The 23,402-nt window shown below is 33.5% G+C and overlaps 1 protein-coding gene across 1 annotated transcript in view; it reads left to right on the top strand.

Annotated features, from left to right (window-relative positions):
• The first annotated feature begins 1,601 nt into the window (after positions 1-1,601).
• The window catches only part of LOC134841621 (nuclear protein MDM1-like), a 130,977-nt gene continuing 109,176 nt past the window's right edge, over positions 1,602-23,402 (top strand). Inside the window, exon 1 of the mRNA XM_063857648.1 lies at positions 1,602-1,611. The gene's annotated coding sequence lies outside the window, so the exon portion shown is untranslated. The remainder of the gene's footprint in view (positions 1,612-23,402) is intronic.

Genomic DNA, 23,402 nt, shown 5'->3' on the forward strand with positions numbered 1-23,402 from the left:
GATCCATGCATACAACCACGAAGTATCTCAGAGATGAAAAGACCCATAAGGCAATCAATGAACCCTTATTCACAAGTTTGATTACAGTTGATAAAAACTTTTATGAGGTGGAATTGTTGAAATCAACCATTTAACACAGAGAACGCATCATAGTTGGATTTTTTTCATTTTACGGTATGCAAAGCTGAGATTGTTGGAGATGTACTACAATTTCTTGCTGTACTACTTGCTGTACTACAAGTTGTGATGTAAAAAAAACTTTGGAGAGTTGGAGGTGGACACAGACTCACTTTACTTAGCACTTGTTGAACTAATTTTGTATGATTGTATCCAGCCAGACAAGAGAGCCACATGGTGTAAAGTGAGGAAAAGTGATTGCATAGACACTTTCAAGGCAGTTGCAAAATCTAATTTATTTTCTCGATCGTGTTGCAGCATCGGCAGAAGGCATGACAAGCAGGAGCCGAGATTTTTCAAATAAGAAATTAGATGTACAGAAATGCTATGTTTTTGTAGCAAAATTTATTGCTGCTATCACAAGTCAGATAAATTGAAACTCAGTGGTAAATGAGTTAGGACCGATGTGGTTAACTCATAGAGTAATTTTGGATAGGGTACACCGTCTGCTCGTCACGCTATCTTATTTTCGGCCGGATAGATTCGTGCAACTTCTTAGTCTAATACCGATCCTAAACTTACTCTTATATCTACTAGTCTCAGGGTGTTTAACTAGTCTCTGCTAGGCTCAATAGATCCAGATTATACTGGCTTATTGCAACTACTGAAGTTCTCTTGGAGAGGCAAGTAATTTCTAAGTTAAATTCAAATCTCTCTGGTGCTGAAATTACAAGTAGTTTCAGCACTTACAAATAAGTGGGTTGTTAGTTAGATGGATTATGATTGGTTAAGATTAAATATTTTACAGTGGTAAAATATCTAATTTATCCATTAATCAAATGTAGTTTAGATCAGGTTCCACCCATCCGGGGTTTACAGAGTTTTTAGAACTACCTTTCTTCTCTGCAATTTGAAGGATGGATGATGAACGTTGGTATTTGGCGAACATCATTTTCTTGTCCGGTTCCTCTTGGATAGGAAATTGTTACGTCATCATTTGACAACGACTGTGATCCCCAATGAAATCAACCCGATTTCAAAATGGTTTGCTATGACAGGTTTTTCTGTATTATGTAGAGAACTTGTTTTGTGTGCAACCTCGTCTGGGAATGGCGTGGAGATCGTGTGTGGAAGGGATGCCTCGTAACTCGGATCTGTACGTATACTTGAACATCGAGGTGGTCATTGTTTTAAATCAATGAAGTCCTTTTCTGCGAAGTCAAGTCGTACTCTAAATCCTTTGAGTTGTGATTGTGGACGGCATGTCGGTTGTGTTTAGCCATTCTTTTGTTCGAGTGTGATGGGATCATCTAGTCTTGGGATGTTCGTCTTTGTTGTTGTGATCTATATACTGCAAAGTATGATTTATATTTTATAAAATTATGTTAATTCGGTTTTTTAATTATGAATTTAGTTAGTCGTTTTCACAAAAGCGTTTTGTTTTAGTTCGGTTATTTTGAAGAGTTACTCAACCTTGAGTACCTCTTATTAAATATAGGAGTGTGTTCACAAAGCGTGGATGTAACGCAGTGGGTTAGGTCGGCTATAGAGCGTGCTCAGGACGTCTCTCTGGTGGGTTAGGCCAGGAGTGGGAGTATGATTTCATGCTGTTTCTTTGAGAGGTCCTGTTATGTGATAACGTTTTATGTTGGGTTTATGTTGGTCTTTCTTATGTTACTTTGGTTGTGTCCTTTTTTCAAAAATCAAATTGTTTTTGGTATGGGTTTGTCTTGCGACTTTTTTGTGTTTTATTATTTTTTTCTTAGACTTTATAATAGTCTTCAAAAGAATAAATTATCCAGTTTTAAACTGGGTTAATCCGGTTTGGGTACAGTTGGTTTTCTTTTTTTAGTCATGCTGTTATTTTATGTTTTGAGGTGTTTAGTAAGCTGCGTTGGTTAGTTTGTTTTAGTATTTAATTCCTTTCCAACCGGGTTAAAGGAAAGTTTGAAACTTGTTATCTTGTGTTAGAGTTGTTGATAGTGAAAGCTTGAAACTTAAAATCATCATTTAATCAATTCTTCGTGGGCGAGCTGTGCAAGTTTGGATAGAATTCTTGTGCGAGTGAATGAAAATATTAAAAAGGTTAGTACTGCTTTCTCATTTTATCAATTTATTGCATAGAAATTGAATCTTACTGCTTTTGGGGAAGTTAAAAATTATAAATGTTCATCGTATTTTAATTTTACTGCTTCTTGGGGAAGTAATTTATAAATGAAATTACTAAATTTGGTATGAATTTTACTACAATACTTAGTGCAAGAAATTAACGAATTTTAAGATAATTTAACAAATTTGTATTTTTATTTTTCTTTTCTATTTTGTAGATGATCGTGGTGTGAAGACCAGAAATATAAATCACACATTGATAGAAAATGGTTAGTACTAATTTAAATTTATTAGTTAAGAGTATTTCAAATTATACTTACCCTAATCTTCTGGGGAAAAAACCGTGAGGGAAGATGTCTTGAATCATATCTGATGTTGTTAGTAATTTGGCTAGTATGCGTATTTTGTTTTTAGTTTGTAGCAGTGGCGAAAGCAATTGAAGTGCTTTAATGGTGTTTAGTTCTTCGTTGCCGACTGCAAACTCGTAAGGTGCGTTTTGAATGAGGTTATATATTTTGTGATTATATTTAGCATTGTGAATGAATTCTAATATGGGTATTTCAATAGGCTGGATAAATTCATGCGGGATAAGGCAGGGTCTGGATTCGTCGGCATTGAAGGCCTTCGTGATGGGACAGAATATATACATTTGGGTAACTGGGTCATAGTTGCGGAGGATGCCGTGGAGATTAGTATCTTTGATGCAATATGTAAAATTAAGAAAAAATGGTGACGTGTATTTTGAGTTGAGAAACTGGAAACGATGGTGAGGTTGTCTTAATGGAGTGTGTAAATCAAAATGATTTTGTATAAAACGATAATGTGTATAAGTGTGCGTTTGATTAGTGCGTAGCATAATATCGTGGGAACAGTGCAAATCGCGTTCCTGTGGTGAAAGAAAGTGAAAGGTTAGTGAAAAAAACTGAAATTTATCATAGAAGCTCTCGTATGCTTGAATATCAGCTAGTGATTCTGAAATTATGTGGTCATTCTTTCTATCAAAAATATTAAGTGTGAATACGTATGAAGTTTTGATGAAAAATTTTTCTGTTAGTTGCGGGTTTGCGAAGCGGTCTTCATCTAAAAATTGCTCTTGATTAGGGCGGATGATAATATGATCGTAGTATTCTATTGCAAATTCGTTAGCTCGGGGTGCAGTGAATGTTTTAGTAACTTTTTATATCCCACGTAAGTAAATTGTCGAGGTGTTAGTGTTGTGGTGAGTCTATATAACATGTTTTTATTCTTTTCATGCTGTCATGAGTATTTGCTAGTGGTAGGCAAAGGGAGTTAGTAAAAATATAATAAGCTGTCCAATGAAGTGTTGGCATTAAAACATGTTCATCTACAAAATTGCGTGTGTCATTAGTATCGTTAGGTGTGTTTAATGCATAATGCGGAAATGAGGATAAGGTGATTTCAAGAAAATTTTTCAAGTTGGTGTGTTGCGGGTGATTAAGATATTCGCGGGCTGTTCCGGGTGTTGGTTGGGAATGGGTGATTTGGAAATTTTCGTTTAAAAGTGCGAAAAGCTCTGTGAGTGCTAGTAGGTGTTTCGGTGGATGTGGATGATTGTGCTAATGATGGAGTGTAAGCTGAGGAGGGTGTGGGAGTAGGTGGATTTGAGGATGTTATTGTGGATGATAGTTGATGTATTGTAAGGGTGTTGGGGTGTATTAATTGTTGTTGTAAAGTTATAAAATTATCGAGCTCCTGGGAAATTTGGGGGGTATCTGGGAAATTATTATATGATCTGTCGGAATGAAGTGGAGAATAGGTTGGGGTCACTTGGGAAGCATAAGCAGGAGTGGAATTTGATGGCAGTGATGATTAGATGGGATTGGTTGAAAAGGGGTTTTGAAAAAACTAAGGAGTTGGTCTGGGTATAATTAGAGGGAGATGGTTCGGAGTCTGCAAATTCGTCGGGGGTTTCTACATTAGAGTTATTAAATTGTGAGATAGAATATAAAACTGAAATATCTGAGTTAGTATCAGAATTCGTGCTTGATGATATATTAATAATCGGAAAATCGGGTGGTGGGAAAGCAAAAGTGGAATTATTGGAATTTGAGTTTGGAGTTTGGCTGGGTGGGAATTTGAGCGATGGAGGGATCCAAGTTGTCGGCTCATCGTGGGCTAAAAAAATGATTACTTTGAGACTGAAAAGTGGTGGTGTGGGGTTGTTCTATAATTTGTTCGTATGTATTATCATTTTGTGAATGATGTGTCATTATATGTTGGATGGGACTTTGTGTTGTATTTGGTCTGGAATTTGGATTATTTGTGATTCCTGGGTTTCGGAAATTTCGGGGAACTAATGATAATGGATGATTTTGTGGTAGGGGTGGCAACTGTGGTGCGGTAGGTGTTATTTCTACGTTATTGTGTTCTTCGTCGTAAGTGTTTTGTCTTGTGGATATTTTTGTGTTATATTCTTTTATTTGTGCATCTGGAAGTATTTTGTTTATTGATGCTGAAAAAATTCCAAAAAATCCTGCAAATAGTATACGTGCTACGCTTGCCTGTCGGTTTACTTGTGTGTGTATAGCGCATGTGTTATAGATTCCTTCTAAGAGTGAGAAAAGAAAACCTATAAAATTAAACATGGCGTATCAGATAGTTAATTTTTCTAAGATGTAATAGGGCCATCCTAGAAAAGCTAGAATTTCGCTCTTTAAGGTGACAAAACTGAAAATACCTATAGGTGAAATATCTTGTGGTCTGTATTTTTCACCGTTTAAATATATGTAGTCTTTAATGTCTTTAAAATATCCGCTATAATCTTGTGTATAAATGTCTGCGAATCCTGCGGTTTCGGCAAGTTTTCTTAATTCTGGTCAATTGATTGTCTTTTTGTGTTAATTTGTGTTAGTCTGTATTGTGTCCATTTGTGTTAATAATTCCTGAAATTGTTGTGTTCTAATGTGATGTTGGATATCTGATTTAGAATATATTCCAATTGATTGTAAATCAATATTTGGATTACGAGCAATAGCTCTGATGCTTTCGGGTGAAAATTTTTTGAGTGATTGCATTAGTGTAGGGTATGGTGTAAGGAGATAGTATTTATCTTCATCAGGTTTTAACTGTACTACATTGTGGCTATTTTCTGATCCACATGGGACTGCGGTATCCCAAAAATATGTTCGTCTTGAAAAAATGTCGAAAAAATGTATTTTGTTTTTATAGAATATAGGGATTCTTTTATAACAACGTTTGTCTTCAAAAACATATAGTGGTGATACTTTTTTGGTGCAAGTATAAAACCATAAAATACTTTCTTCGTAATCTAGAAAATTTGATCTTTTTCCTGATAATAAGTATGTTGCCTAAGGTATTTTTAGTACCGCTAGTGCGAATGATTGTAGGATTTGTGTTCTTTCCAATTCGCATAGTTGATGAAGTGTCTCTAATTCGGAGAGTGACATTTCTTAAAAAATTCGACTAATTGTGTAGTCTAACTTCATATCTAAGTGGATATCGTAATGAATATTACCAAAATAGGTGCTATTCATTAGTGGTAGTTCTTGTAAACGTGTGCTTTTACTGTCATGTGGTTTTAGTTTTCCACCAGGTTGACCTGTGCTTTTTTGAAAGTTAACTGGGATGTATGATGATCCTTCATTTAAAGGATGACTTACGGCATAAGGGTAAAATTTTATTTTTCCAGTGGTCATGTCGAAACCTTTTTCGTATTCGACAAGTATTTCAGAGTATTGTGTCTTATACTTGTGTTAGACAGATTCCTGTATTTACATGCAAATTCTGTTCTTGATAGATTTGGAAACGTGTTAATTTATTTTATATATCATGAATATTTCTAAAATCATTACTTTGTTTTCGGGATGGGTTTACTTGTTCGTATGGAATTGATTCTACAAAATATTTTTCATGAAATTTTATCATTCGAGCGTGTATTTTTGCTACTTGGAATGTTGTGCATGTATCTTCGGGAAACCAAACAATTGTTGCTTGGGTCCTTGTTGTAGGGTCACAATAACCTTGATCATTTTTGCAAGGTAATCTAATTCCTTGATAGATCATTGTGTTATCAGATAAATCTCGTGTGAATTGTACTTTTTCGAGTTGTATTTTCCAATCGAAAAACATTATTTCTTGATATCCTTTATTTTTTGAGTCTGCTTTGCAGTTTGAGGGGTCATTTATTCCAATGTGTGGTATCCAGTGTTTATCGTGTATGTCATAAGTTAATCTTCCGTGTGGGCCGTTGTATGGGTATTTTTCGTCTAATTTTATATGTCCTTGATATCGTTCAAGTTCTGCTTGATGTACAGAATCGGCAAAGACTTGAAAATTTACTATTTTTCTGTCTGTGTTTTTATTTTTTGTGATGTTTAGTCTTAGTAGTTCGTTTTTACAATCATCGGAATTTAGATGTAAAAGTCGTTCTATATTACTTTGATAAAATGATTCGTGATCAAGTCGGTTCTTATTTCCATTGGAAACTTGTGAACAGTGAACTTTCTTTTCGGAAAATGTTGCTGTAAATTTATATCCTGTGACTGTTGTTGCTCGGGCTTTTGAATACAATGTTGCTATTACATTTGTAGTTTCTATAGCTTGTGGTTCTGTTTCGCATTGTGATACTTGATTTTTTGCATATTTGTGTAGTGTTTTTTGTTCGTTTTCTTCACAATCATAGTGTGTTACTAATAAATCCTGGGGTCCTGTGCGAGAAGGATTTGCGTTTTGGTCGGAAAATATTAGAAAAAAGATGCGTTGAAATGTTAATGTTTTTAGAATATACATGTGTATGATAATCCTGAGTATGGGTTATAAAATGTGATGTAACCAATTGTGTTTTTTGTATATCTATCGTATTTATATATTACTTCAGTAGTTATAAATGGTGGTGGTAGCGATTGAGCTGTTATATTTGGTGGGCTTTATGGGTAGGGATGTTGAACAATATTGTTAAGTTTGATCGTGATTTCAAATTTTAATTGGAGACTATTTTGTTGAAGTGTTTGAATATTGTGTTCACGAATATCTTCGTGGACATCTTGTCTATATTGTAGTCTGTTGAGTGCCCAACTGTGGAGTCGGTTACTATCTTGATGTTGTCCAAATAATGGTGGGGCTGCTACGAATGTATTCCAATCTAGTCGTAAAGGGATATTTGTTGATGATTGTTCTCGATATCTAGCGTCGAGGTTATTTGGAAAATTTAAAGGGAAAAGCGTCGGTGAAATTTTACTTAATGATGGTGTTGACGGTAGTGATAATGTTTCTGTTAGTGATGATAGTGTTGTATCCGTAGAAACATCTATTGGATCATTCATTAAGTTTGGTTCACTTTAAGTATATGAGTGTGTTGCCCAATATGGTAGTCGTGCGGTGGGATTGGGGGGTTAAAGGGATTTTCACGTATTTGTTCAGATGTTGGTATTGAACCTAAGTAATCTGAGGGTATATTTGAGGTGCTATGTTGTGAAAGTAGTGTGGGAGTTTCTGGCAATGTACTACTTGAAATTTCTGAAGTAGTTGGTGTTGGTGACTGGGGTATATCAAAATGAACTCAAAAGGGGTTTGAAAACTTCTATTTCTTCGTGGATGTATAATTTGTCTATTTATTTCAACTGTATTGTGATTTTGATCAAAAGGGGTTTGAAAACTTCTATTTCTTCGTGGATGTATAATTTGTCTATTTATTTCGACTGTATTTTGATTTTGACTAATGTTTCTTATTCTGTTTAAGTGGTAATGTGGGGTACAAATTATATGTTGGTTCACTTAGGGGTGCCTGTCGTTGAACTGGTTCTAATGGTTCAGATAAGCGAGCGTGTCGTTCTTCAAAAGTGTATGGGTTATCTTGAAAAGAAATTCGTGTGGATATTTGGGGGGTTTGGGTAGTTGTGGGTATTGCTGGGTTTTCTTGGGCTGATGTCGGTGAAGATTGATTTTGTGATTGTTGGTTAGCAATTTTTGAAAAGGGTTCGATCGATTTTTTCTAGTGGGAAGATTTATGTTTATTGTAGTATTCTTCGATGAAAAGAATTAAAAGGATTGTTGCTAAGGCGAATGTGACTATTGCCTTTTCTACACATTTGCACATTGTCAATATTAGGGATGATAAAAACATGATGAAAATTACAAATAGTAAAAAAATATCTGTTCTACTAAAAATTGTTCGTATCATTTAAATAGACTTTGAATTATCGTACATGTGAATATGATCAATGATTTGGGAAAGTTGAAGATATATTTCAAATAGGGAGTAGAAAATTTAAAAAATGTTGCAAAAAATTATTAAAATGATTCTAAAAGCTTCAAAAGTATCGAATAAAAATATGAACAAAAGTTTGAATAGTATGAAAAATTTTTTTAAAAAATCTAAGATTGTATTTTTTAAGATATTGACTGATCGAGAGAAGAGCATTTAAGAAATGATTTCTTCGTCGAATATTTTTTGTTGTTTGAGGCGAGATTCAAGAGTGGTCGAGTTATTTATGGATTTTTCGACAAGTGGGTTGAGTTTTGTGAAAAATTGTTGGGGGCTAATTTTATGGTGTTCAGGAGGTCTTCTTTGCTTTATTTTTATTTGTCGGGTGATCTGGGGTATTTTTGAAATATTTGTACTTACGACCAAATTATTATGGTCCTTTTTTACTTTAGGCTAATTTGCCATTTTTGGTTGGAGGGTTTTTGAGGTCTGAGTTGGGAAAATATTGTTGATCTTTGCGTTATTAGATAGGGGAGGGTTGTAATAATATGATGGTATTTATTTTAGTTGTCAAGTTTTAGCGAGTTGCTTATTTTTGACCTGGAGGTTGTAAAGTTATAGTTATATATATGCCTGGAGTTTAATATCTTTCGGCTAATAGGTTGGTGTTAGAGATATAGAAGGTGACGGATTTAAGTGAATCCTATTGGCTGAATCTGAACTAGGATTGTTGCGTATTTGTCAGCATGTTATCTTGAGAAATGAAAGTTCAAAATGATCCAGAGGTGCAAAAATTATATTTTAAAATCAAAGTTGTTTTTGAAATTCAACTTTCTTTAATATTTTAGTTTGTGGGATGAATGTTTTGTAGTTTTTACGTGGTTGATTTCTAAGTCGTGATAATTCTCTATGTTCTGATTTTTCTACTTGTTCTTATGGTAAAATTTTTAAAATCATTTTCCTGTTCTTTCTTTCTTTTTGAGGTATTTTTGGGTCTGGTATTTTATGATTGTTTTTAGCTTTGATTTGTGTTTGATTTTGATTTTCATGATGAACGCTGTGTTGTTCATCTATTTCTTTTTCTGTATGTGGATGATTTTGAATAACTTTTAAACCTGTGAAAGAATATAATTGAGTTAATTCGCGTAGTGCGTATTCTTTTAGGTAGTAGGGCAATAGATTGTTACGATGTTGAACAATTTCTTTTTTAGTTGGATCAGTAAGCTTATACGTTACGTCAGTGGGTTTGGCAATTATTTGGTATGGTCCTTTTCGAAGGGGTTGTAATTTCTCAGAGATTCCTTTTTGCGTATTAAAGTTAGTTATTAAGACGACTGTTACAATTTTTAAATCTGTGGCTGGTGTAAAGCGTGAATAAATTTGATCGTTAATGTTTTGCCTTTGTAACAATTTCTTTGTTACTTTTTGGTAAATATCATTGTGTTTTTTATCTCTATTTAAAATCCATTCGGTGTGTGTGCCGGAGGCTAATTTAAGAATTTGTGGGTGATGAAAATGATCTTCATCATGTGTGTGTAAAGGTAGGTTATAACAATTGAGTCTTTATTTGGTTGGCAATAACCTTGTGCATTTTATGGGAATTTGCTGTAAACATAATTGGTTTACGTGGCTTTTGATTAAAAACCATTTCGTATGGTGACATTTCTAAAGTTGTCGTGATTTGTGAATTGTATGCTAAGGGAAATAATTTTACATCTGCTGACCATTCTGTGTATTTTGTATCATTTCAATTAATGATACATCGGAGATATTCTTGTAGTGAACGGTTCATACCTTCGACTAAACCGTTTGTCCAAGGTGCATGAGATGTACGTGGTTTATTATTGATGTTATATAAGTGGCATAGTGTGATGATTTCATTATTTATGAATTCTGTACCGTTGTCTGTAATTAAGATTTCGGGTAATCCAAATTTAGCTATCCAATGTTCATAAAGCGTCGAGTAAGCATAATAAGCATTACAATGTGGTACTGGGTTGAGTGCTAGATAACGTGTGACCATAATGACCATAATGTAGGAGTTTCCTTCAGAAGATGGTGAAATTGGTCCTTGTGTATCGAATGAAATGCGATGGTTAAAATATAAACTTTGTCCTTTAAAATCTTGTTTTTGTGCTATTTGTTTTTGATTGTTTTTGATTTGGATAAGATTTGTTCAATTGACATATTATACAATCATTGCATAATATTTTTATCCAAATTGGTGCATTTGGGAAATAAAAAATTTGTGGTAAGTTCGAGTATGTTTTTTCTGATCCGGAGTGTCTTTTAGTATTTTGTGTATGTGAGATGTTAAAAGCTATTAATATCATACTTAAAGGAAGATAGGGAACTTTAGAATCATTTAATTGATATTCTAAAAGATCTGTATTTTCGTTAATTGTTGTGTTATTAAATTTTCGGAAATATCGGAGGAGTGTTTTATTTCCTAAAATTGTGGTATCTGCTTTTACGGGCTTAGTTTTGTATTTGTGCCATGATTTTAGTTGTCTAATTACTGGGTCGAGATTTTGATATTGTTTAAAAAGTCAAGTGTAACTTTATCTGTTGGGGAGAGAAACATATTGTCAATTTCTATTTTTGATAGGGGAATTGTGTCAAGTGGGTCATGGATGTCAAAAAATTGATTTATTGTGTATTTTGAATCGTTTGCTTGCGGTCCTGATAAATTTATTTTATCGGTTAAATTTTCTTGTTCAATGAATGGAAAAAAGTCTTTTTTAAGCGAGTGTTGTTTTATTCTTTTTTGTTGAGTATTATTTTTTATCCATTGTGAGTATGGAATTGGTTTAAAAGTTGATGTGCCTAGTAAATCAACTTCGTAGTGATTATTCTGGCAATCTAAGTAGAGTGGAAAATGTTGTAGATTAATTATCTGTGATTGATCAAGGTCAGTTTTTACTGCATATTCGTATTCTAGTCGGGTTGATGTTTCATCTTTTGCGAGATAAAATTTAATATTTTGTGGTATTTCAACTGCAGTTTTTCGTGTGAGTAATTCAGGTGGCGTATTTCGACTTAATGTATCTGGTAACGCAAGTTTTTCTCCTGCTGTCCAAACTATATGTAGGTTTGGAAATTTCATTAGAATTAGTTGAAATCTAAAAACTCTATGATTTGGATTTGATTTTTGTGTAAGAGAAATATAATTGGTTTGTGATCTGTGAATAGAAATATTGGGTGTTTTGATCTAAGTATCAGAAATTCATATTCTGTAAGTGTATAATTTATAGCTGTACATTCTCTAAATCAGAGTTGAGAGTCGTAGCTCTGCTTGTTTGAATAATCGTGAATTTGCTGATATAAGGTTCATTTTATTTGTTCCACTATGTGATTGTAGCAATGCTGCGCCGATGACAAAATTTGAAGCATCGCACATTGCATAGAATGGTTGATTTGGATCTGGATTTGTGTTTGAAATTTGTTCTGTTAAAAGCTTTTTAATTTCTTCAAATCGTGTTTGATGTTCAGTGGTCCATTCAAAATTATTTTGTTGTCTGAGGATGTTATAGAAGGGTCTTAAGTATAATTGCATTTTGTAAACATATTTACTTAAGAAATTTAACATTCCAAGGAATTCTTGGATTTTCTTTTTTTTTGTAGGTGGCTGAAGTTTTTGAATGGCATCAATGCGTGATTTTAATGGAGTGATAGTTTCTCGTTCTATAATATGTCCTAAAAATTTAACGCGTGTTAGAAAGAAGTGTGATTTATCGGGAGCTGCCTTCAGATTTTCGTTCTGAAATATTTTATGATACTGTTCTAAAACTGTAAACATTTCTTCTTTTGTTTGTGATTGCATAAAAACATCATCTAAGTATGTGATTGCATTTTTCTTGAGTATTAGTGGTCTAAAAATTTTACTCAAAAAAGCTGAAAAAGCTGCTGGTCCTATGGATATTCCATAGAATAAGCGATTAAATTCATATTGTTGATTTCTAATAACAAATTGTGTTAAACGTCGTGATTGTTCATCTAGTGGCATTTGATTATAAGCACTATTCATATCTGCGGTTGTGAAATATTTACCATTTATCTTTGTTAAGATAACTTGTATGGGTTCAATAGGTCAATTGCATTTTTATTCGTCAATTAGTGAATTGAGGTATCTAGCGTCTAAAACTATTTTTAGTGATTCACCTTTTGCTAGAATGATAACATGGTTGATAAAAGTGTTACCTTTTGGTTGTTCTTTCTTATTTACTGGTGAGATATTTTCGTATTGTTCTAAAATGTCAAGTAATCTGTTTACCTTGTCATGTAAGTGAATCGGTACTTTACTTGCTCTTTGTTTTTTGAAAACTGCGTCGGGTTTTAACGGGAGGTGTAGTGATGAACTATTTTTTCCAACGTCAAATTTTGATGTTGCGTAGACTGTTGAATATTTTATCAAATTCAGTTTGTGTAATTTGTAAATGTTCAAAATTAAACATTGTTAAAAATTTTTGTTGCTCTTTTCTGTAAATTGTTATTTTGAATGTTGGTTTAAAATATGGTGTTTTTGTGAAGTAATCTGTGTTTCTTTTTTCATTACTTATTATATTATTTATGGATAATTCTTCGTCAAGAATTGTTGATTGGCAAATATCTAATAATTGGAGTATATTATTATCGCGGTAGGTACTTCATTTATAGGTGAAATTGTAGCAACTGTTTCACAATATCCTAAAAGTCCTAAGGGTAATGTTACTTGATATGGTGTATTATTATACACGTGTAATGAAATGATGTCGGAATTCGTATTTTTAGAATATTTTATGGATGAGATCGTAATTTTGAAAAATTTGTGGATAGGTTCAAATTCGAAGTCTCACATGAAAAGCTGTTGTTTATTTTGACTTTTGTTATACTGGTGAACTTGTTCTATTGAAAAATTATATATATTTCCTGATAGTGGATTCAGGTGTTTCTGTTGTTGATTGTAAAAGGGATAAAATTTATGTTTCTTGACAAATTTTATCTCGGAAACAACTATTTCGGAAACTAGTCATTGGGCTGTATTTTTTGTTTTTGTGTATTTATCTTTGATATGGATCTTACTATTTAAGATGTTGATTGTTGGTATATATTTAGATATAAATGGTATGCCAATGATATTGTGTTTAATATCAGTAATATGAAATATTTGTTTAAATGGTTTGTTCAAAATTTTGTTTTGTTCCATTGTTCTTGTGGGAAGAAGGAATAATTGGATTTTTCCATAATTTACTAATGCTGATCCTTGTGCTGTTGCCAATTTACTAGAGGTTTTAAGATGTGCTAATATTGGATGCAATGTTTTAATTTCATTCCATGTGGGTATATTAATTATGTTTGATTCTGCTCCTGAGTCAATTAAAAAATCAATTTCAAGATCTGGTGCTAGAAATTCTTTGTTTCTTGGGCTCTCTGAGAGAAATGGAATTGTCCAAATTTTTTCTCTTTTTTTTCTCTTGGTTGTTCTTTTTGTATATTTTGATAAATATGTTTTGTAATTGAGCATTGTGTTTCATCTTTTTTATCGGGTTAAATTACCGTGTTAATTCCGTTTACTTCTTGTGTAGTTTGTGTATTATCAATGGGCCCAATATAGTAATTGTGGAGTTCCAATTGACTTTTATATATATATGTGAAGTGAAAGGTTGTTCATATATAATAGGTTCATAGTCGTTTTGGACTGTTATCGTATTTACAGAGATGGTATTATCTGTATCACTTTCTGTATCTGATGATTCACAATTTATATGATTTAGTTGTAATTCTTTACTTCCTGTGTCATCAATACCTGGAGGGTCTGAAGTTGTTTCTTCATTTGTTTGCACTTGATTAATGTGTCTTCGATGTTTTGATGTGCTACTTCTGTATCGATGTTTAGAATCGGGATAGCGGTTATTATTCCTATTTGGTGACTGGGAATAATTTCTAAATCGATTATTGTAACTTGAGTTTCGGTTTTGTGAATTATTTTGTGATCTGTTTTGATAGTTATCATTTGATCTGTGATAATTTGATATATTATATGAATTATTCCTTGATTGGGTAATTCTGATTTCGATTGTTTGAATAACTTCTATTTCTATTATGTGAATAGTTTCTATTTCTGTTGTATGATGAGTTTCGTGATTGATTATTGGAATAGTGTCTATTCCTTGGGTTTGATTGGGAACTGGATCCAGAAACGAATTCTGTTGTATTGGAATTCGATCGTGAATAGTTATTTTGGTTATTTTGGCTATTCGATCGGTTATATCTATTTTGTGAGAAATTTCTTGTATTTCCTCGTTCGGGTGATCTACCTCTATAACTTGAGTTATATGGTGATTGATTTCTTGTGTAATTTGAGTTGCTTGGAAGTGGTTTTCCTGAACTGTTATTACTATATATATTTTTGTTTGGTAGATTTTGGTCTTTTTTCATGTATTGATAGAATTATTTATTTGGTTCTTTGTGCTTTTGAGGTTTATTCTGATTGTCTTGTTGTTTTTGTCTACATTTGGAAGTACTGTGTCCGTATCGGCGGAAATAATTACAACATTTTTTGAAGGATGGTTTGCCTTTAAAGTTTGGATGTTTTTCGTAGTTATTTAGTATTTCAGTGATTTTTTCAATCAGGTCTCTGTCTGATTCTTGTATGTTATTTATATGTGTAGTATTTGTTTCAATCCGATTAACATATTGTAGTTTTAGATTTTCTGTTTCTTCAAGTTCCATTGTGATTTCTGCTTGTTCTAGTTTATCTGCTAATTTTCGAAAAGCTAAATCTGGTTCTCGAATTGAGGAAGAACGAGATGCTCTCTTTTTTATAGCTGTTTTCCTTAATTGAGGTGTTAAGGTCATCATTAAAATTTCTGTCATTTTTGTGTTTTTGTAATCATGTGTATTAAGTGAATATGCTTTTCGAACTAGTACTTGGATTCGTACTGCTAATTGTTTGATTGTTTCATTTGGTAATCTGCAAATTTCGTTGCATAAAACACTTTGACGTTGTTTGTTTCTTTCAGAATCAAACTTTTTTGAAAATTCTTGTGTGAATCTTTTCCAGTCTGATTTTATTTCTATGGGTAATACTGAAAACCCTTTTTGAGCTGCGCCATCTAGGGTTGTTTGTATTAACGCTGTGCGTCTATGAATCCAATTTTAATGTAATGGCGTTCTAATTGGTTCGGGTCCTATATTTAAAATTAAATTTGCCGTTACTGAATTTAGATAATCTTCTACAGAATATTCAGGGTCTGTTCCTGTGAATACCATTAATGGTTTATTCGATATTATTGATGATCCACCCATAAGGTATGGATTCATAGTCATCTGTAGTGATTCTGCGGCATTTGGCATTTGTGAAAAATTTGAAAGTTGATTTTTTGTGATTTCATGTTGTTGAAGGTAATATGGAAGCGGTATTTCATTTTGCATTTGTGTTGGTTGATAAGAATGCCTTAACATTGGGTTTTGTGGTTGTATAGGTTGAAAAGATATTGTGTTAAATGGGTTTTGTATATGCATTTGTTGTGGATTTTGTATATCTATTGGATTTTGTGGGTAAATTTTCATATTTTGAGATGGTTTGTGTTAGTGATGTATTTGTATTTCTTGGTGTTGTCAGATTGGGGTGTATTGGTGGAATACTTTGTTGTGTAGTTGCTGCTGTTGTTTGGACGATTTCTTCATTTATAAAGTGTGATGGTGTTTGAATATCTTGTTGTGTAAGATTTCTGGTTCCATTGAGATTTTCATTATGTATGAATGTTGATTTTAAGCTGTTATTTCGTGTATCAGGTAAAAATGTACTATAATTTATTGGTGTTGCGTCAATGGTTAATGGTATTACTTTTACATAATCTCTGTGGAAAGATATTGTACTTATTGCTTGACTCGAGATATCTTGTGGAATATTCAGAAATGCTGGATGAGACCAGTCAGGGTCCCAAACGTAATCTGATTGTTCTGAAAAGACAGTGTCGTCATTGGTATTTTGAGGTCTGAAATTTTTTCTTGCTTGTAAAATTAAATCTAAATTGTGGGTGAAATAATCTATTATAAACCATGCTAAAATCTTTTGTAAATCACGTTTAGTGTTTTGTGAAACATCTTCTTTAGTAAAATTTTCGCGGATTATACGTAGAAACGTTGAAAATACTGTGATTTCATTTCGCACTTTTGTATGCTTGGATGTTTCGGTTGGTGATATACTTATAACTTCTGTTTTTTCTAATATAGATAAATAACTATATATTACTGCAAAAACTTCGTTAGTGAATATGGAGTTTGCTCTTTGTGCATTATGATATTGTATGCTTTTGATATATTCTATGAATACTTTTGAAAATTCTAATTCAATATCGTCTGTTTGAATTACATATTTACGATGGGCTGTATTTGGTGGGCTGGATTCTATGGTGTAGATTCCATATTGTTGTGTTAGATTACATATGTCTTGCAAATAATGTTCAATAATTTGTCTTTTGATTTTTACATCCGGGAATTCTGCTTTGCATGGACTGATTCCTGGTTCAAACAAATTTACGAGTAAGTTCTTACAAAATCGTGTTTGTCCTCTACCATCGAGTGAATCTATAGGAAAAGGAAAAACTGCTTCTTCATCTGGACTTTCGTCACTTTGAGTGTGGCTCATTTTTTCGTTTGATGACTGTTAATATATAACTATCAATTTGTCTAATTGGTTCATTCCAATTATACAGGTGTACTGGTTTGTGTTTATTTTGCTTTTTTATTCTTCTTTTTCCTCTTTTTGATGAATTTGAAGTTGTTTCTGAGTCGGAAAATTTTAATTGATCATGAATGGGGCAATTTTTATCTATTGATTCTTTTGTTTTTTGTATAATTCGTCTGAAATGTTTCTGAAATGATTTTTTCAGAAAATGCGTTTCTATTTTTTGAAAATCTTTTTCGTGTTATTTGTCTTTTTTTGTTTATAATTCTTCTTTTTATTGTTTGTCGTTTTGTTCGAATGTATCCAACTGTTTGTGTATATGGAGTGATTACAAGATCGTGTTTTTGATGATCTATTTCACAATTGTGTAAAACGATTGTTTGTTTATTTCCTAAATTTTTGAATGACACAAGGTTTAGGATGAGGGATGCAAGAAGTTTTCCTAGACTGTTAGTCCTGACGATTTTTTGGTTAGCTTAACCTGGGTCTTTTTGTTCAGGGTTGGAGAGAAAAGTATATCGATTCCGAAGAATGATTTTTTACTTTCTCGTGGCTAGTCTAAGTTAAGGTGTTAACTTACTTAATCTTATTTAGGGGTAGTGATTGTGTTCAAGGTTTGGAGAATAGTAAATCGATCCACAAGGTTCAGGTATAATTAGAACGCAAGTAGTTCGTTAGATACTATTTTAAACTTTCTAAGTCTAAGATCTATCCTGGGTCTGGTAAGAGGAGGGTTTAAGTGAAGGATGAATAACCGAAGTTCTTCACTGTTTAGCTTAATTTGAATGGTTAGTTTTATTTAACAATTTCTATTAGTCCTGGGTCTTTTGAAAAGGTTGGATAGTGAATCGACGTTTGAGGTTGTTAGACACTTGCTAAGTGGGTGGGAGAGAACAAAATTGTTCTTTTTGATCCAAGGATAGGCCTTGATGATCAGGTTTCAAATTTAATGAGATAGAAAATTTATAAAGATCCAAGGATAAGCCTAGATGATCTGATTTTTAAAATTAAGTGAAATTAAATTTAAAATGGTTTAAGTTTATTTAATAAAAAGATTTAGTTTTTAATGATGTTAGTGAGCTTATGATTGCTGTTATGTTAAGGTGATGAAGCTGAAACAACGAGACGGTTTATTATTACTAACTATTTATTGTCATGCTACTAATTTTTATTTTTATTTTCAATAAATATTTTTCAAACATGTTTTATATAATACTGCAGAAATTAGGAAAACGATCTGAGATCTTTTTATCAACCGTTATTGTACATTAATATTTGTGTTTAGCGCCTGAAATGATCATGAAGATTTACTTCAAAATTTTAAGTTTGAAGTTTAAATTTAGATAAAAATCTAAATTCATTGCTAATAAGATTCCAAATATAAACGTTTGTGTTGGCTTTTGCCGTACAACCAAAAAACTAAATGGTAAGTTTCTACATAGTCGTATATCGTCTCTTGCCCGAAGTCTTCTTCCAATACCGGGTGGTTCTTGTATTGTTCGGAATATCGGCTCTGATCTATTGAGTCGTAGAGACATTTCAATTAAGTTATTATCGTGTAACATTTTGAAAATGTTTTGTCTAACTTCTAAACTATATTTGGATATTTCTAAGCTATTAAGGTCTTATTCGAGACTTATGGTCGCACCAGATGAGTTAGGACCGATGTGGTTAACTCATAGAGTAATTTCGGATAGGGTACACCGTCTGCTCGTCACGCTATCGTATTTTCGGCCGGATAGATTCGTGCAACTTCTTAGTCTAATACCGATCCTAATCTTACTCTTATATCTACTAGTCTCAGGGTGTTTAACTAGTCTCTGCTAGGCTCAATAGATCAAGAGTATACTGGCTTATTGCAACTACTGAAGTTCTCTTGGAGAGGCAACTAATTTCTAAGTTAAATTCAAACCTCTCTGGTGCTGAAATTACAAGTAAATTCAGCACTTACAAATAAGTGTGTTGTTAGTTAGATGGATTATGATTGGTTAATATTAAATATTTTACAGTGGTAAAATATCTAATTTATCCAATAATAAAATGTAGTTTAGATCAGGTTCCATAAAGGTCTGAACAAAGGAGTTCCAGAAAATTCAGGAGATGGAATCATGTCAAAAAACAGGAGAGTACGCGATGAGTCAATCAACCAGACACCTACTAACAGAGGTTTCAGAACTGTAAATCAAATGGTTGCTGCATGTGAACAGCCAAAGAAAGGACTTAGTTATTTATATCCAAAAAGACAAGTTTGAGATGATGGAATTCAATCAAAACAATTAAAATTATGAGAACTGATGCAATGAAATGAAACTATAAGAAGTGATGCAATGAAGTTAAGTTATGTACGATGCAGTATTTTGTTCGTTTTGCTTGTATAAAAATGCGGTAAACTTAAAATATGACGCATTGATTTATATATTTTTTTTGTATTTTTAGTTTTTTTTTCTCAAAAAAATCAAACTTTTTTCAAGTTTTAGTAGGTTTTAGCGTAGTTTCAGGTAGTTAGAGCCCTATTTTAAAAAGAAGATCAATAATAAAGTAATCAATAGTTCAAATTATACAAATCTAAATCACAATTTAAATTATTTAAAAGTCACCATTTACCCAAAAACTCTTTCATTAACTTACCATGAGCCAGAAACCTAAGTGAAAGGCCTTCGTTCTACAATCTGCATGTAATACACCAAAGATGTTTACCAATTGGATAACCTGCTCCAAGATTTTTGCGAAAAAAAGAGACAATTTCACACAAAATAACGCTTTTGTTACCATCACATTGAAACCCTACCATTTCTATTTCCTATTTTAGTACATTGGGAAACCTATTCCCTATCTTAATACTTTAGGAAACCTATACCCTATTTTAATAAATAGCCAGCGGTCCCCAAATCTATTCCATAACTTAAAACATGCGTGACCGCCGCCAGCACCCCCCCCCCCCCCCCCCCCGGTGATCACCTCCAACAGCTACTACTCAAATGACTTGGTGTTCAAGTAAATATTAATAATCAATTCTCACATTTAATTTTCACATAAACATTTTGCGATCATTGTCAGGAGTACAACAAGAAATATTTTGAAGGAATTTTCTTTATTTGATTAACCTTCGTATATGACCGAAATATCAACCTTAATTTTGGTGAAACTCCCAAAATCAAAAGCATCGTCAACTTACAGAGGAGTTAATCTCTTCGTTTTCACTTGACCACATTCTTTTTGATCAGTACTCTTCTTCAGATAATCAACACCTTGCCCAAAAAATTCACGATTTGCTTACATTAAGCAGTGAAGAGCTGATCAAGTTTCAGTTTGTTGACAATAATTACCTAAACACACAGATGGTTTTTACCTGAATACATGAATAGTTATTATCTGGAATAAGTACCTAATATTGACAGATGTCAAGCCCCTACAATTTTCAAACTGGTTTAAAATTTTGTATTTGATTTTCAACGCAGCTTCGGCATTCAGAAAACCTCACTTGTGTTTGTTAGCTGGTTATTGGTCCATTGGTTAAGTGTCTGCTGAATGTTTAGCCCACAATCAAGTCAACTTATATTAGAAGCTTGGAGTGATGGAATACCTTTAGTCGAAGCAGTGACCGCAAAGTGAAGAAATTAAATTTTTGTTTTGAAATCAAAAATTCATAATTGTAAGCAAAAAACCGAAAAAAAGAGCAAATACTTTTGTTGACCTGAATATTGAATTAATTAGCGCTTGCAACATTCATGAATTGGACATGTTTTTGATTATTGTTGATTAATGTGGTAGCGGATCAATGCTGCTCAGATATAACAATAGACAAAAAAAAGTTTTCCTGACTTTTTAGAAAAACATGGCACATTGGATCACAAGAGTTTGTTTCATAAGTTTAAATTTAAGGTGAGTGGAAAAAATTTGCTCCGCTTTAACACGCGAAAATACAAGGCAAGCCAGATCGCAAGCTGTCTCAAAGATGAGTGAAATAATGATAGTACCACCTATCGTGAAGGCAGGATTGAAAACCGTACTCTATAAAACAAAAACGAGTAACTGCACTGTCAAAGGCGCAATGTTGGAGTTTTGAGCCAGTGTGGTGACAGCACTTTGAAAGACTTCAAGTTTTCCAATATGAATCACAAAAAAAGAAGTGTTGCTTAACGTCCGTCGAACACACTCCGTTAACAGTGCCGAACAATGTCATAATCAACGAACCTACTGGCGGATACAAGGAAATTCTTGAGCTCCAGAATTCGATGAGACGACATCTATGGCTTTTGAAACAACAGGTATCGTAGCATGTTACTTGAAAACGCAATACGTCAGAACCGAGTCGCAACATAAACTCATCTGGAGTGTAGCAGGATTGAATGAGGATGAATGAAATTCTGATGAGAGAAAAAAGTCTTAATACAAAAAGTACTCATGATGGTGGCCTTAAAAGACTTAATGATAATTGAAGAAGAAACTGCTATGTTGGCAAAATGGAAAGATGATCTCTGTTTTCTAAGAATCACGGTATGGACAATCATCAGCACCAGTTTTAACCATATATGGAAAACTCTTGAACGAAGGTCACAAGCCTCAGGAACATTGTTCTTGCAGGCACTCACAGACATTCCGTTCACCGGACCGAGATGGCATACAATACATCCAAAAACGAAGACGTGCGTGATTGCTACTTCGACTTTTACAGGCAGTGTTAAGAAAAGTTTGGGTGTCCAGAATACTAACAGTGATATAAATAGCAAGTCAGGATGTCAAGATAAGTCAAGTAATGGAAGAACATGTGACTACAGATTCTATACAAAAATCTGACTGGAGAGTAGATTTTGGATAATTTCCAAGATGACATTAAACAACAATTTGAGTGAAAAAACTTGCTTTGCTTTAACACGCCAAAGGACAAGGCAAAGGCAGATCGCAAGGTACCTCCAAGGTGATCAAAATAATAGTAGCATTATCTATCTTAATGGCAGGAGCCTAGTCCGCACTCTTTAAGACAAAAAAAAAGCAACTGCACTGTCACTGGCGCAACATTGGAGATGAAAATCTCCTGCCAGTGTAGTGACATCATTTTCGAAGACTTCAACATTTCCATGATGAATCACGGAAAAGGAGTGTTGCTTAACGCTCGTCGAACATATTCGGTTAACAGTAAAGGACACTGTCAGGATCGACAAACGAACCTACTAGCGGATACCTGGAAATGCTAGAACTCAAGAATTCGGTGAGACAATATCTAGTGGCTTTCGAAAAAACAGGTCCCATAGCATGTTACTTGGAAAACGTACTTCGCGAAAAGATGATGACGCAGAAAACATACCATACGCTGACTTAATTGGAAATGGATGCCAACTTATTTACCTCAAGTGCAATGTAGGCACTTCGCTTCGAAAAAGAACGGGAGCAGCGTAAAAATTTTACGCTCTAGTAGCAAAGCAATACGTCAGAACCGGGTCGCAACATAAACTCTTCTGGAATGTAGCAGGATTGAATGAGGATGAATGAAATTCTGATGAGAGAAAAAAGTCTAAATATGAAAATTACTCATGATGGTGGCCTTAAAAGACTTAATGATAATTGAAGAAGAAACAGCTATGTTTGCGAAATGGAAAGATGATCTCTGTTTTCTAAGAATCACGGTATGGACAATCATCAGCACCAGTTTTAACCACATATGCAAAACTCTTGACGAAAGTTTTGCAAACTCTCTTTTCCACATATGCAAACTCAGAACTTAAGGCGGGTGGAAAAAATTTGCTCCGCTTTAACACGCGAAAGTACAAGGCGAGCCAGACCGCAATCTGTCTCAAAGATGAGTGAAATAATGATAGTACCACCTATCTTAAAGGCAGGATTGAAAACCGTACTCTATAAAACAAAAACGAGTGACTGCACTGTAAAGGGCGCAATGTTGGAGTTTTGAGCCATTGTGGTGACAGCACTTTGACAAACTTCAAATTTTCCAAGCTGAATCACACAAAAAGTAGTGTTGCCTAACGTTCGTCGAACACACTCCGTTAACAGTGCCGAACAATGTCATAATCAACGAACCTACTGGCGGATACAAGGAAATTCTTGAGCTCCAGAATTCGATGAGACGACATCTATGGCTTTTGAAACAACAGGTATCGTAGCATGTTACTTGAAAACGCAATATGTCAGAACCGAGTCGCAACATAAACTCATCTGGAGTGTAGCAGGATTGAATGAGGATGAATGAAATTCTGATGAGAGAAAAAAGTCTAAATACAAAAAGTACTCATGATGGTGGCCTTAAAAGACTTAATGATAATTGAAGAAGAAACAGCTATGTTGGCGAAATGGAAAGATGATCTC

The sequence above is a fragment of the Symsagittifera roscoffensis genome, chromosome 3 (genome assembly GCF_963678635.1).
Source record: "Symsagittifera roscoffensis chromosome 3, txSymRosc1.1, whole genome shotgun sequence".
Classification (NCBI taxonomy): domain Eukaryota; kingdom Metazoa; phylum Xenacoelomorpha; order Acoela; family Convolutidae; genus Symsagittifera; species Symsagittifera roscoffensis.